The 13,269-nt window shown below is 45.3% G+C and overlaps 1 protein-coding gene across 1 annotated transcript in view; it reads left to right on the forward strand.

Annotated features, from left to right (window-relative positions):
* LOC142303422 (protein phosphatase 1H) overlaps nt 1-13,269 on the forward strand; it is a 295,560-nt gene that overhangs the window by 161,581 nt on the left and 120,710 nt on the right. The window lies entirely within an intron of this gene.

The raw sequence follows: 13,269 nt of genomic DNA on the forward strand, positions 1-13,269 counted from the left end.
TAACCTTCCATGAATTACTACTGAAACTAACTGATTTAATTAGTCACCACATTATTTGAAGGACCATTAAATGTAAGAAACATAAATAGTATTGGGCCAATGTGGAGCAGAACAATAGCACTAGTGGTGCAATTAAGGAACTGTATCACACAATCTTTTAATTGCTAATTACAAGTATTAAACAATAAACGTTTCCCCAGCACCGGAATACCGGAAAATGTATGAAGTGGGTTTTTTTTTTTATTTGGCTATCTTAGGAGGATATCTGTTTGTGCAGGTAACTATTACTGTGCAGAATTATTAGGCAACTTAATAAAAAAAACAATATATTCCCATCTCACTTGTTTATTTTCACCAGGTAAACCAATATAACTGCACAAAATTTAGAAATAACCATTTCTGACATGCAAAAACAAAACCCAAAAAATTAGTGACCAATATAGCCACCTTTCTTTATGATGATACTCAACAGCCTACCATCCATAGATTCTGTCTGTTGCTTGATCTGTTTACGATCAACATTGCGTGCAGGAGCCACCACATCCTCCCAGACACTAATCCGAGAGGTGTACTGTTTTCCCTCCCTGTAGATCTCACATTTCTCTAGTCCCTTCCACGACAGCATAGGAGGTTGTCTCTCCACGCCCTAATTGGGACAGGAAGTTCAAGAGGTTTAAAAGGACCCTCCCACCTCCCACAGCCAGTGTCTTTCCTGTCCCCATGGGGCATGGAGAGGTTTTGTTTTTCTCCTATGCTGTGGTGGCCGGCGACCTGCAGTATATTTTTTTTTTTTTCCCCCTATTACCTTCAGCCGGACAGCATCGGTCGGGCCTTCGCCGCTCCTCCCTTGCTGTTCCCTCACGCTGTGGGGGACCGCTGCTCCAGCCTTCCGGATCCTCCTGAGGGGTGATGCAGGCTGTTGAGCTCCCCGGCCGGCGTCCTCCCTGAGCCGCCGGCCGCTTCCCGCATGCACGCTGCCGGAGCGATCCGGAAGTGCTCCCGGGGGCGGGACTTCCGGTCTTGCGGACTTCCGGTCGAGCGCTTCCGGTTTGCGGAGGCAGCGTGGAGGCACGCCGACAGTGACTCGGCCTGCCCAGGACCGGATGCGGGAGGCGGGGAAAACGTGCACAGTCACTGGGGTGGCAGGCCCTTTTCCATAAGGGCTGCCATGAAGACATCAGATCATGGTAAGACCGTGCTCCCTGTCATGTCTTCCGCTGCAGCTGCCTCTGCAGAACCCAGTGTGCCCCCTGCTACTGTGAGTATGGAGGGGAATGGTCCCTCGGACATAGGTCTCATCAGTTGATTTATGGCTCTCTGCTCTGTGTTTTCTAGGAGGACAAGGCCACCAAGAAAACTGACAGAAATGAGAAATCAGAGAAGCCTGAGAAGTCAGAAAAAACTGACAAGTCCGATAAGCCTGATAGACCTGACAGAGTGGACAAAATTAAAAAATGTCCCATCTGTATAAAGAAGCTCCCTGCAGTATGGGATAAAAAGCTTTGCCAGCAATGTACGGACCAGATTATTAGGGCCGAACAACCATCTCTGATAGATGAGTTGCGGTCCATGATGAAACAGGAGATTAGGGCCTCACTGGCTTCTCTCCCTGTTCCTGGCCCTGTTCCTGGCCCTGTTCCTGGCCCTGTTCCTGGCCCTGTTCCTGGCCCTGTTCCTGGCCCTGTTCCTGGCCCTGCTCCTGGCCCTGCTACTGGACCCTCTCCTCCAAAAAAGAGGAGACTCCAGTCGACCCCTTCTGATCAGGAGGACGCTGATTCCACCTCTGAGGGTCCTGATGACGGGATTCCATCTGGGGGGTCTGACCAGTCCTTTCTCTTTCACTCAGAAGAGTTGGGGGATCTTATTGAGGCAGTTCGGAGCACGATGGGCTTAGAGGAAGTGCAGTCTCTTCCTTCAATCCAGGACGAAATGTTTGCTGGCCTGAAGTCAGTCAAACGATTGGGATTCCCAGTTCATGCCAATATATTGGATATTATCTCTCAGGAATGGGAATGTCCTGAGAGGCGGGTACGGAGTGACCTTAGACGCCGGTTTCCTCTGGAACCTTCGGGACTACATTGGGAGATCCCAAGGGTGGACGTTCAGGTGGCTAGGGTAGCTAAGCAAACGGCTCTTCCTTTTGAGGATACTTCCCAACTGAAGGATCAAATGGATCGGAAGGTAGAGGGCTTGATGAAGCGGTCCTGGGAGGCATCGTCTTCCTCTATTCAAGCCAACATTGCCTCCACCTGTGTATCCAGGTCCCTAATTAGGTGGTTAGACCAGTTGGAGGCTCATATTTCACAAGGGACCCCTAGGGAGGAATTACTAGAATCCCTTCCCTTGCTTAGGAAGGCTACCTGTTTTCTGGCAGATACCTCGGTGGAATCTGTCCGCCTGGCAGCCAGGACCTCGGTGCTTTCTAACTCTGCCCGACGTGCCCTCTGGCTTAAGGCCTGGAGTGGAGACTCCACCTCTAAAATGAGGCTTTGTTCCCTTCCGTTTAAAGGGGATTTAGTGTTTGGGCCTGCCCTGGATGATATCCTGGACAAGGCGACTGATCGTAAGGCCTTGCCCGATCCTAGACCTAGCAGGAAGCGGTCCTTTCGTCCCTCGATGCCTCAGGCCTCCCAGCCCAGAGGGAAAGGGAAGGCAGGCAGGTGGAGCTATCCCAAAGGTAGAGGAAGAAACATCCTCATCCCTCCACATCAGCAACGTCCTCAACAGGACAAACTGTGACTCGGCCCGGGTGGGGGGAAGACTCTCAGCGTTTCTTACCCAGTGGCAGTCCATAACCTCTTGCCAATGGGTTCTGAAGATCATCTCGGACGGTCTTCTCATAGAATTCCTTTCCCCCCCTCTTCCGGGTCTCCGAGTCACTGCGCTGGCGTCACCGGGTTCACAGACTCTGTTGTACACAAAGATTATAGAGCTAGTACACTCGGGGGTCGTTTCCCCAGTCCCGAGTCAGGAAGCAGGGGTAGGACACTACTCCCGTCTCTTCCTGGTCAAGAAGCCATCCAGCGACGGCCGTATAATTATCAATTTAAAAAGTCTAAACCGTCAGGTCAGGTACCGGCGGTTCAAGATGGAGTCAGTGAAATCAGCTATTCCCCTGATAGGTCTACACCATCAGATGGCCTCTATCGATCTGAAAGATGCCTACTTCCATGTACCCGTCCATCCGGGACACAGACAATACCTCAGGTTTGCGGTACTTCACGGGGAGGAAGTACTTCATTTCCAATTCAATGTACTTCCCTTCGGGATCTCCTCAGCTCCAAGAATCTTTTCCAAGATCATGGCCGAGGTGGTCGCCTTCATAAGATTGCAGGGTATCTGTCTAGTTCCGTATCTGGACGACTTTCTTCTCATGGCTCCGTCTGCTCCAACCCTCCGGAACCATGTGGAGAGGTCTTTGGGAATCCTTCGGTCTCTGGGATGGATTCCCAATCTCAAAAAATCACAGTTAACCCCCTCCTCCACTCGGCAGTTTCTCGGAGTGCTGCTGGACTCCGACAGACAGGCATCCTTTCTCCCAGAGGGCCACAGGTTAGCTCTGTTATCCAAAATATCAAAACTCCGCAGGCAGGCTCGCCCGACGCTTCGAGCGGCTATGTCGGCCCTGGGTTCCATGACATCCTGCATTCCCTCGGTCAGGTGGGCTCAGGCCCATTCTCGGTGTCTCCAGGATCATATCCTGGCACATTGGGACAGACTCCCGTCATCCCTAAACAGAAGGTTTCGCCTCTCGGGGTCCGTCTCCTCTTCCCTTCTCTGGTGGCTGAGTCCCGCCAACCTGCAGGTGGGGGTTGCTTGGACTCAGAGTCCCCTGGTTACACTGACCACAGATGCCAGCCTACGAGGATGGGGGGCAATGGTGGCAAATTCCCCATTTCAAGGGGTCTGGAGTCCTTACGTCAGTTCCCAATCCTCCAACTACCGGGAGCTCAGGGCAGTCAGGGAGCCCTCCTTGCGGCTCAGGACCTCGTCCGGGACTCTCACGTCCTGGTATATTCAGACAATGTCACTACGGTGGCACATCTCCGCCATCAGGGCAGTACACGCTCGGGCGCCCTGAAATCAGTGTCCTCCCGAATCTTTCAATGGGCAGAACAATCTCTGCTCTACCTTTCTGCGGTCCATCTGAAGGGCTCCCTCAATCTTCAGGCGGATTTCCTGAGTCGTCGGGATGTTCATCCGGGGGAATGGAGCCTGGATCAGGCGGTGTTCTGCTCTCTAGTGGCGAGGTGGGGTACACCAGAGGTGGACCTCTTTGCCTCGGCAGGGAATCGCAAGGTCTCCACATATTTCTCCCTGAACCCAAGGGACGAGGCGTTAGGGGTAGACGCTTTCTGCCACAGTTGGTCCTTTCGCCTCGCTTACGCGTTCCCCCCTCTTCCTCTTCTCGCACGGGCCCTGAGGAAGATCAGAGACGAGGGGGTCCCAACTATACTGGTGGCCCCTCTGTGGCCCCGGAGGAGTTGGTACAGCATGGTCCTGACGCTAGGAATCGACGGCCCAATCCTCTTAGGTTCGGACCCAAGCTTACTGTCGCAGGGTCCGATTTTCCATCCGGCTCCTCAGAAACTCAACCTGGCTGCCTGGCTTCTGAGGCCCGGGCACTGAAGGCCCAAGGGCTTTCTGACAAAGTTGTGGCTACGCTGCAGAAGAACCGTAAACCTGTGACTAATAGTATATACAACAAAATCTGGAAGAGATTTTCCTCCTGGTGTGGTTCTCGGCCTCCTGACCCTCTTCGGCCTAATATTGCACAGATTCTGGACTTTCTCCAAAGTGGTTTAGACTTAGGTCTTAGGCCTAGCACCCTGAAAGTTCAGGTGTCAGCACTCAGTGCAGTCTTTGACACGGCTCTGGCAGATCATCGTTGGATCCGTCGGTTCTTTGTGTCTGCTAGTAGACTCTGTCCACGTCAGAGGGTCCTGACGCCTCGCTGGGATCTCAATGTGGTCCTTACAGGACTATCTCAGTCTCCGTTTGAACCTCTGTGCTCTTGTAACATTCGTTCCCTTTCTCACAAGACTGCTTTTCTTGTGGCTATTACATCTGCTCGCAGAGTCGGCGAACTTCAGGCTTTGTCCGTTAGTTAACCTTACCTGACCATCAGAGATGACAGCATTGTTTTTCAGCTGGACCCTTCCTTCCTTCCCAAGGTGGTTTCGGATTTTCACCGTTCGCAGTCCATCGTCCTGCCTTCCTTCTGTCAGAATCCTCGGACTCCGGGTGAGGAAGTGTTTCATTCTTTGGATGTCCGTCGGATAGTGTTGCACTACCTAGAAGTTACTGCTTCTTGGCGCCTTGATTCTAACCTGTTCATCCAGCCCTTTGGCCGCAATAAGGGCAAGAAGGTGGCTAAGAGTACAGTCGGCAACTGGATTGTGCGAGCAATTAGAGATGCCTACCTCGCTCAGCATCTCTCTCCGCCTACTGGATTCACGGCGCACTCCACCAGGGCTACCTCTGCCTCCTGGGCCGAACGGGCAGGGGCCTCCCCTGAGCAGATCTGCAAGGCGGCTACGTGGTCTTCGCTCCATACTTTCACGAAGCATTACCGTCTGGATCTGGATTCCAACAGGGATTTGGCCTTTGGCAGGAAAGTCCTGCAGGCTGTGGTCCCCCCCTAGGTATCAATTCTTTGGTATTCCTCCTATGCTGTCGTGGAAGGGACTAGAGAAATAAGAATTATTCTTACCGATAATTCGGTTTCTAGGACCTTCCACGACAGCAGGTAATTCCCTCCCCTATGTATTCATGTATTCCTGAATGTGTAGTACTTCTCATATGCTATGGATTCTTTGTAAGACACTGGCTGTGGGAGGTGGGAGGGTCCTTTTAAACCTCTTGAACTTCCTGTCCCAATTAGGGCGTGGAGAGACAACCTCCTATGCTGTCGTGGAAGGTCCTAGAAACCGAATTATCGGTAAGAATAATTCTTATTTTATGAGGGACCACAGGTTCTCTATGGGGTTCAGATCAGGTGAACAAGGAGGCCATGTCATTATTTTTTCATCTTTTAGACCTTTACTGGCCAGCCACACTGTGGAGTAGTTGGATGCATGTGATGAAGGATTTCTTGAACGATACCGACTTCTTCCTGTACCGCTGCTTGAAGAAGTTGTCTTCCAGAAACTGGTAGTAGGTCTGGGAGTTGAGCTTCACTCCATCCTCGACCCGAAAAGGTACCACAAGTTAATCTTTGATACCAGCCCATACCAGTACCCCACCTCCACCTTGCTGGCGTCTGAGTCGGAGTGGAGCTCTCTGCCCTTTACTGATCCAGCCTCTGGCCCATCCATCTTGGCCCATCAAGAGTCACTCTCATTTCATCAGTCCATAAAACCTTTGAAAAATCAGTTTTAAGATATTTCTTGGCCCAGTCTTGACGTTTTATCTTATGTTTCTTGTTCAAAGGTGGTCGTTGATTTTCCTCAATTCATGGGCAGTTATTTTGCGCCTTTTTTGCCCAACACGCTTCTTGCGACCATGTTGGCTATTTGCCATGAAACGCTTGATTGTTCGGTGATCACGCTTCAAACGTTTGGCAATATCAAGACTGCTGCATCCCTCTGCAAGACATCCCACAATTTTGGACTTTTCAGAGCCTGTCAACTCTCTTCTGACCCATTTTGCCAAAGGAAAGAAAGTTGCCTAAGGCTGGATTCACACTTGCGAGAGACTCGTGTGAGTCTCGCATCCCATCACCTGGCACGGCCGCACACTCTCCTGACAGGAGCGGATCAGCTGCATGTATTTCTATGTAGCTGGCCCGCTCCTATCCGGAGAGTGTGCAGCCGTGCCGGGTGATGCAATGCAAGACTCGCGCGAGTCTCTCACAAGTGTGAATCTGGCCTAATATTTAAGCACACCTTTTATATAGGGTGTTTTTGTCATTACACCACACTCCTCCTCATTATAGAGATGCACATCACCTGATTTACTTAATTGGTAGTTGGCTCTCAAGTCTATACAGCTTGGAGTAGGACAACCTGTATAAAAACTATCATGTGATAAAAATACTCATTTGCCTAATAATTGTGCACACAGTGTGTATATATGAGCGTGTGTATATGTATATATTAGTGTGTGTATCTATATATTAGTGTGTATCTATATATTGGAGTGTGTGTATATATTGTGTGTATATATTGTGTGTATATATTAGTGTGTATATGTGTGTGTATATGTATGTATGTATTATATAATATGTATATATGTGTATATATATATATTATAAATATAATATATATATATATGTGTATATATATGTATGTATGTGTATGTATGTGTATATATATATATATATTATTAATATATATATATATGATGTGTGTATGTGTGTGTGTGTGTGTGTGTGTATATATATATATATATATATATATATATATATATATATATATATATATATATATATATATATATATATATATATATATATATATATGATGTGTGTGTATATAATATATATATATATTGTGTGTGTATATAATATATATATATATATATATATATTAATATATATATATATATATATTAATATATATATATATATGATGTGTGTGTGTATATATATATATATATATATATATGATGTGTATGTATGTATGTATGTATATATATATATATATATATATAATGATGTGTATGTATATATATATATATATATATATATATATATATATATATATATATATATATATATATATATATTATATATGTGTGTGTATATATTAGTGTGTGTAACTGTACACATAAGACAGTGGAGTTTCGTAAATCTAATACGGTTTTTTTTTCTTTGTGTTCTAGTCGTTATTTCACTTTCAATGTTTATGACTGATGACTATCTATAGGGGGTCTTTTAGCATTTTGGGAGCGTCTTGTTTTATTAGCAAATATGCTGTCAAACTCTCAAACATGCCGAGGCATGTTGTTAGCATCTTTTGAGTCGCTAAGCAATGCATCATATTCCTTAGCATTTTACAGATATGATCATCACTGTCCCCATTGGGGCTCACAAATTCCCTATAAGTATGTCGTTGGAGTATGGGAGGAACCAGGAGGAAACCCACATAAACACGGGAGAACATACAAGCTTTCAGATATTGTCCTTAGTGGGATTTTTACCCCAGCGCTGCAACGCTACAGTGCTAATCGCATACATGAGTCCAGTGGGTGGTCCTGTTCAGTGATTGACAGCTCTCTCTCCATGTCATACAGGGAAGACTGTCAATCACGAAGTAGGACAGCCCACTCGTCTTATGTATGTTAAAAAAAAAAAAGGATTTATATGCATAAAATAGGTTTGTTAGAAAAGATTCAGTTTAGCTCCTATGTATCATTCTACCATATATATGTCCATATATCAGACTGCATGTTCTAAACCTTGTGTTGTGCGCAGGAATATTTTTATCTTTCCCCTCTAAGTTTTACCTCCCTAAAGCAGTGAAGTAGAAAACCGCCCAGGTTCAGACATGCTGTACAAGGACGACATAGCGAAGCGTTATCGTGCTATAATATATTTTCTTAATTATACTTTGTCATTTCCCATGATGTATCGGGAAGGTCACTTCTTCCTTGTCTTTTAGTTCTCAGATGAACGTGCTAGCTTTACTATGTGTGAAAGATGTAGTAACTAAATATCAGTAAAGCAGACAACTCTCTTGGCTGCGTGTCATGTAAATGAATGTGTTGGATGACTACTAATTTAGCCTCCCATCTGCTGCCGTCTATTCCTTGCATTCCAATGAGGAAGGCTGCGTGGTTCCATCCAGCACGCTCTCGGCATTGGCATTAGGATTGTAATGTACAGTATTCTCATTTCATGTTCATACACATAATATATACATATAATACTGTATTACATGCCACTATTGACCTTCCTGTAACAAAAGGAGTGTTACCATGATTTCATTTCTCTTACACATCGAGGACTTGTTCTCTAGTCTGTACCAAGACCAGTATTATTGTCAGATTCCTAACATGTTTCCAATACCTAAATACCTCTCTGCAAAGCTGCATTCATTTCTTTACAATGCATAGAACGTCTATATTCTACAGCGTGAGCGAAGGTTATAATGCTCTGAATAACCCAGAAGAGACTATTTTATACATGGCTGGGATTAGAATCAATAGGAACCATACAGTGAAGCTCCTGCGCTGAATACATACATATTTTAGATTATTGGATTTATATAGTATAGTATATAATACACACATTCGAAGAGATGACAATCAGACCCACTATTGCGACCATTTTGAAATAAAACTAATTTTTGAATCAATTAAAATTTTAGATTGTATAGTGTTTAGTTTATGTAATATAAAGTGTGTGTGTGTATATATAATATATAAGAACAATAAAAGGAAATGTGCTGATGACTACAGCTTTGTAGAAGATGTCGTTCTCCTGTGATTAGGTCTTGTTGCTTGCCTTGTAGGCAGTTGGGGTAAACCAATTTGTTTGCACCGCAGAGCTTGCGTTACAATCAGTGAATGTATAATAATCACTGAAAGAACATTGAAAAGTGAATAGGGCGCAAAGTAGAGCTGACCAAAAAGATTTGCACTACCCTGGCTTCATGCCACTTGGGTACACATGGCAGTGTGAACGTCTTCTGCTAGCACTCAAATGCCAACCCACTAGGTTCCCACTTGTGATTCTTATTCTTCCACGACATCATGACATCGCATAAATCACAAGACCTCACATAATGTTTATCATACAGGTCTATTAGTCAAAAGAATTGACCAACCTTTTTAGCGCTAGTTGAAAGTTTGTACAGCCCTTGCCTGGCTGTATCGGAGCACCGAAGTTTACGCCATGACTGCCCAGAAGCTATGATTAGGATACACTATTGAAAAGAAAAATGCTTTGTAAGTACTCTAAAGACGATATATGTTCCTAGTGTTAATTCAGACATATGGTATGAAACAGAAGCAGATGATAAGTAGGAGGACAGCATAAGATTGCTGCTTGCTGTCTAAACAGGCAGCTAAAGATATTGTTTAGGAATAAAATGCCAAAGTCTCACTTCTATTATGGCTTAACACAAACTTTACATGACTGATGGACTAGTGAATTGCGCTCCTGGTAACCTAATAAATAAGACACCACACACTGCGTGACATGGATTAAAATTTTTGGCCACAGCAGCCCTTTATTTTTTATAAGAAAAAACATCAACAAGAAAAACAAGATTATCGGCCCAGAGATGTGGTTGTTATAAATCCCAGCCCCATATCCCCCTCCGCCGTGTACACCTAGCTCAAGGGGGAATCTGGGTATACCCCTTGATCATTTTCCTTGTGTCCGCTGAGCTCCTCCCCAGGGACCCATCTATTCCACTGTCCACTGAGCTCCTCCCCAGGGACCCATATTCCACTGTCCACTGAGCTCCTCCCCAGGGACCCATATTCCACTGTCCGCTGAGCTCTGGCCCAGGGACCCCATTAAAAACATAATTCTCCAACCAACAAAGAGGGGGTTTAAACAACCACATCCCGCCGCCAAATGCTGCTGTAACATACAATATTAAAATGTTGATATGACATTGTCAATTTGGATACATTACTGATAACAATTGATACAATACTAATAATGTTGATAAAATACCGATGATGTTGAATACCAAAACATTGTTAGAATATTGACAGTGTTGCAAAGTCCTGATATTGATACATTTCCCTTTATTATAGGGAGGGTGGGTGGGACAACTGCTGGTTCAGTCTTTGAGTCCAGGACAAAGGAATGACACCTTAACATGGGACCTATTTCTTATATGGCCCCTGCCCCCCCGTCTCTCCTCCTGCTCGCTGACCCCCCACCACATTCCTTAGGTAAAAACCCCATCCCTTACTCCTTAACCCTTTCCTGGATCTATCACTGCCTCAGTCATGTACGTTACGGCTATCTGCCTTCACTCTGCTTGACTGATGGACTAGTGAATTGCGCTCCTGGTAACCTAATAAATAAGACACCACACACTGCGTGACATGGATTAAAATTTTTGGCCACAGCAGCCCTTTATTTTTTATAAGAAAAAACATCAACAAGAAAAACAAGATTATCGGCCCAGAGATGTGGTTGTTATAAATCCCAGCCCCATATCCCCCTCCGCCGTGTACACCTAGCTCAAGGGGGAATCTGGGTATACCCCTTGATCATTTTCCTTGTGTCCGCTGAGCTCCTCCCCAGGGACCCATCTATTCCACTGTCCACTGAGCTCCTCCCCAGGGACCCATATTCCACTGTCCACTGAGCTCCTCCCCAGGGACCCATATTCCACTGTCCGCTGAGCTCTGGCCCAGGGACCCCATTAAAAACATAATTCTCCAACCAACAAAGAGGGGGTTTAAACAACCACATCCCGCCGCCAAATGCTGCTGTAACATACAATATTAAAATGTTGATATGACATTGTCAATTTGGATACATTACTAATAACAATTGATACAATACTAATAATGTTGATAAAATACCGATGATGTTGAATACCAAAACATTGTTAGAATATTGACAGTGTTGCAAAGTCCTGATATTGATACATTTCCCTTTATTATAGGGAGGGTGGGTGGGACAACTGCTGGTTCAGTCTTTGAGTCCAGGACAAAGGAATGACACCTTAACATGGGACCTATTTCTTATATGGCCCCTGCCCCCCCCGTCTCTCCTCCTGCTCGCTGACCCCCCACCACATTCCTTAGGTAAAAACCCCATCCCTTACTCCTTAACCCTTTCCTGGATCTATCACTGCCTCAGTCATGTACGTTACGGCTATCTGCCTTCACTCTGCTTGACTGATGGACTAGTGAATTGCGCTCCTGGTAACCTAATAAATAAGACACCACACACTGCGTGACATGGATTAAAATTTTTGGCCACAGCAGCCCTTTATTTTTTATAAGAAAAAACATCAACAAGAAAAACAAGATTATCGGCCCAGAGATGTGGTTGTTATAAATCCCAGCCCCATATCCCCCTCCGCCGTGTACACCTAGCTCAAGGGGGAATCTGGGTATACCCCTTGATCATTTTCCTTGTGTCCGCTGAGCTCCTCCCCAGGGACCCATCTATTCCACTGTCCACTGAGCTCCTCCCCAGGGACCCATATTCCACTGTCCACTGAGCTCCTCCCCAGGGACCCATATTCCACTGTCCGCTGAGCTCTGGCCCAGGGACCCCATTAAAAACATAATTCTCCAACCAACAAAGAGGGGGTTTAAACAACCACATCCCGCCAAGACTCGCTCTTGTGACACCTTACAAGAGTGAGTTCCTCCACAACTTAATGGCTCGTTCTACTCCTTCTTGTATTCCCAACATCCATATATCAATGCCAATGTCATTAAGATGTACCTTATCATCTCTCCAAAAATGTTCCTTTGTATTTTCAAGCATCTGGTGACGTATGGCCACCCCTCCGTTTTCCAACACAAATTTTGTTATTTTTTTATTAACCTTTATCCTTGTATTATTGATGCGAGCCACTGATCGCGCTGTTCTCCATATTTGTCTAGCTACTATATCCGACCAGACCACCACTGTTTCTGGGTAAGACCTCCATAAATTCAACATATTGAGCTTTATGTTCCTAACTAAATGTCTTGATGTTCTTATTGCTAAATCATTACCACCTAAATGGTAAGTAAGACGTCCGGGGGGCGTTAGAACTCCACATGATACTGGATTTCTTTTAACAGCTGATGCCACTGCATTCCCCTCTTTCCTATCCATGTCACCCGTGCCAAGGAACTGGGCAACCCCAACTGTTTACCATTAGGCCTGACTGCTGCACGTAAGGCCCCCCAAAAAACAAATGAATGTCCCATGATCCAAACCAGGCATTGCTGTTCAGCTAAAACAAAAAACAAAAACACAATTATCACACAATTGTCTAAATGAAGACACAACTACTATAAGATTACCAAAATGTACACATATATATACATGTACGCCATTTATAATAAATGTAATCTAATGTAACTCTTAAATCTGCTCGATTCCCATCTCCCGATTTTTTTAACTATGTCAGGCCCTAAGCCCCATCTAGCAGCTTCTGTGGCTGCTCCTATCCTAAATGAGTGTGAAGTGAATGCATTTGGAGACTCTCCCAATATTGTCAGGCATTTTTTAAGAACTGCTGTGAATTGAAATTGTGACAATGACTTACAATCCTCATGAATTAGTAATGAACCTTGGATATTTGGCCTTCTTGAGACATAGTTTCTAAAACAGATGACCGGGCAGGCCCT

This window comes from Anomaloglossus baeobatrachus, chromosome 4 (assembly GCF_048569485.1).
Source record: "Anomaloglossus baeobatrachus isolate aAnoBae1 chromosome 4, aAnoBae1.hap1, whole genome shotgun sequence".
Classification (NCBI taxonomy): domain Eukaryota; kingdom Metazoa; phylum Chordata; class Amphibia; order Anura; family Aromobatidae; genus Anomaloglossus; species Anomaloglossus baeobatrachus.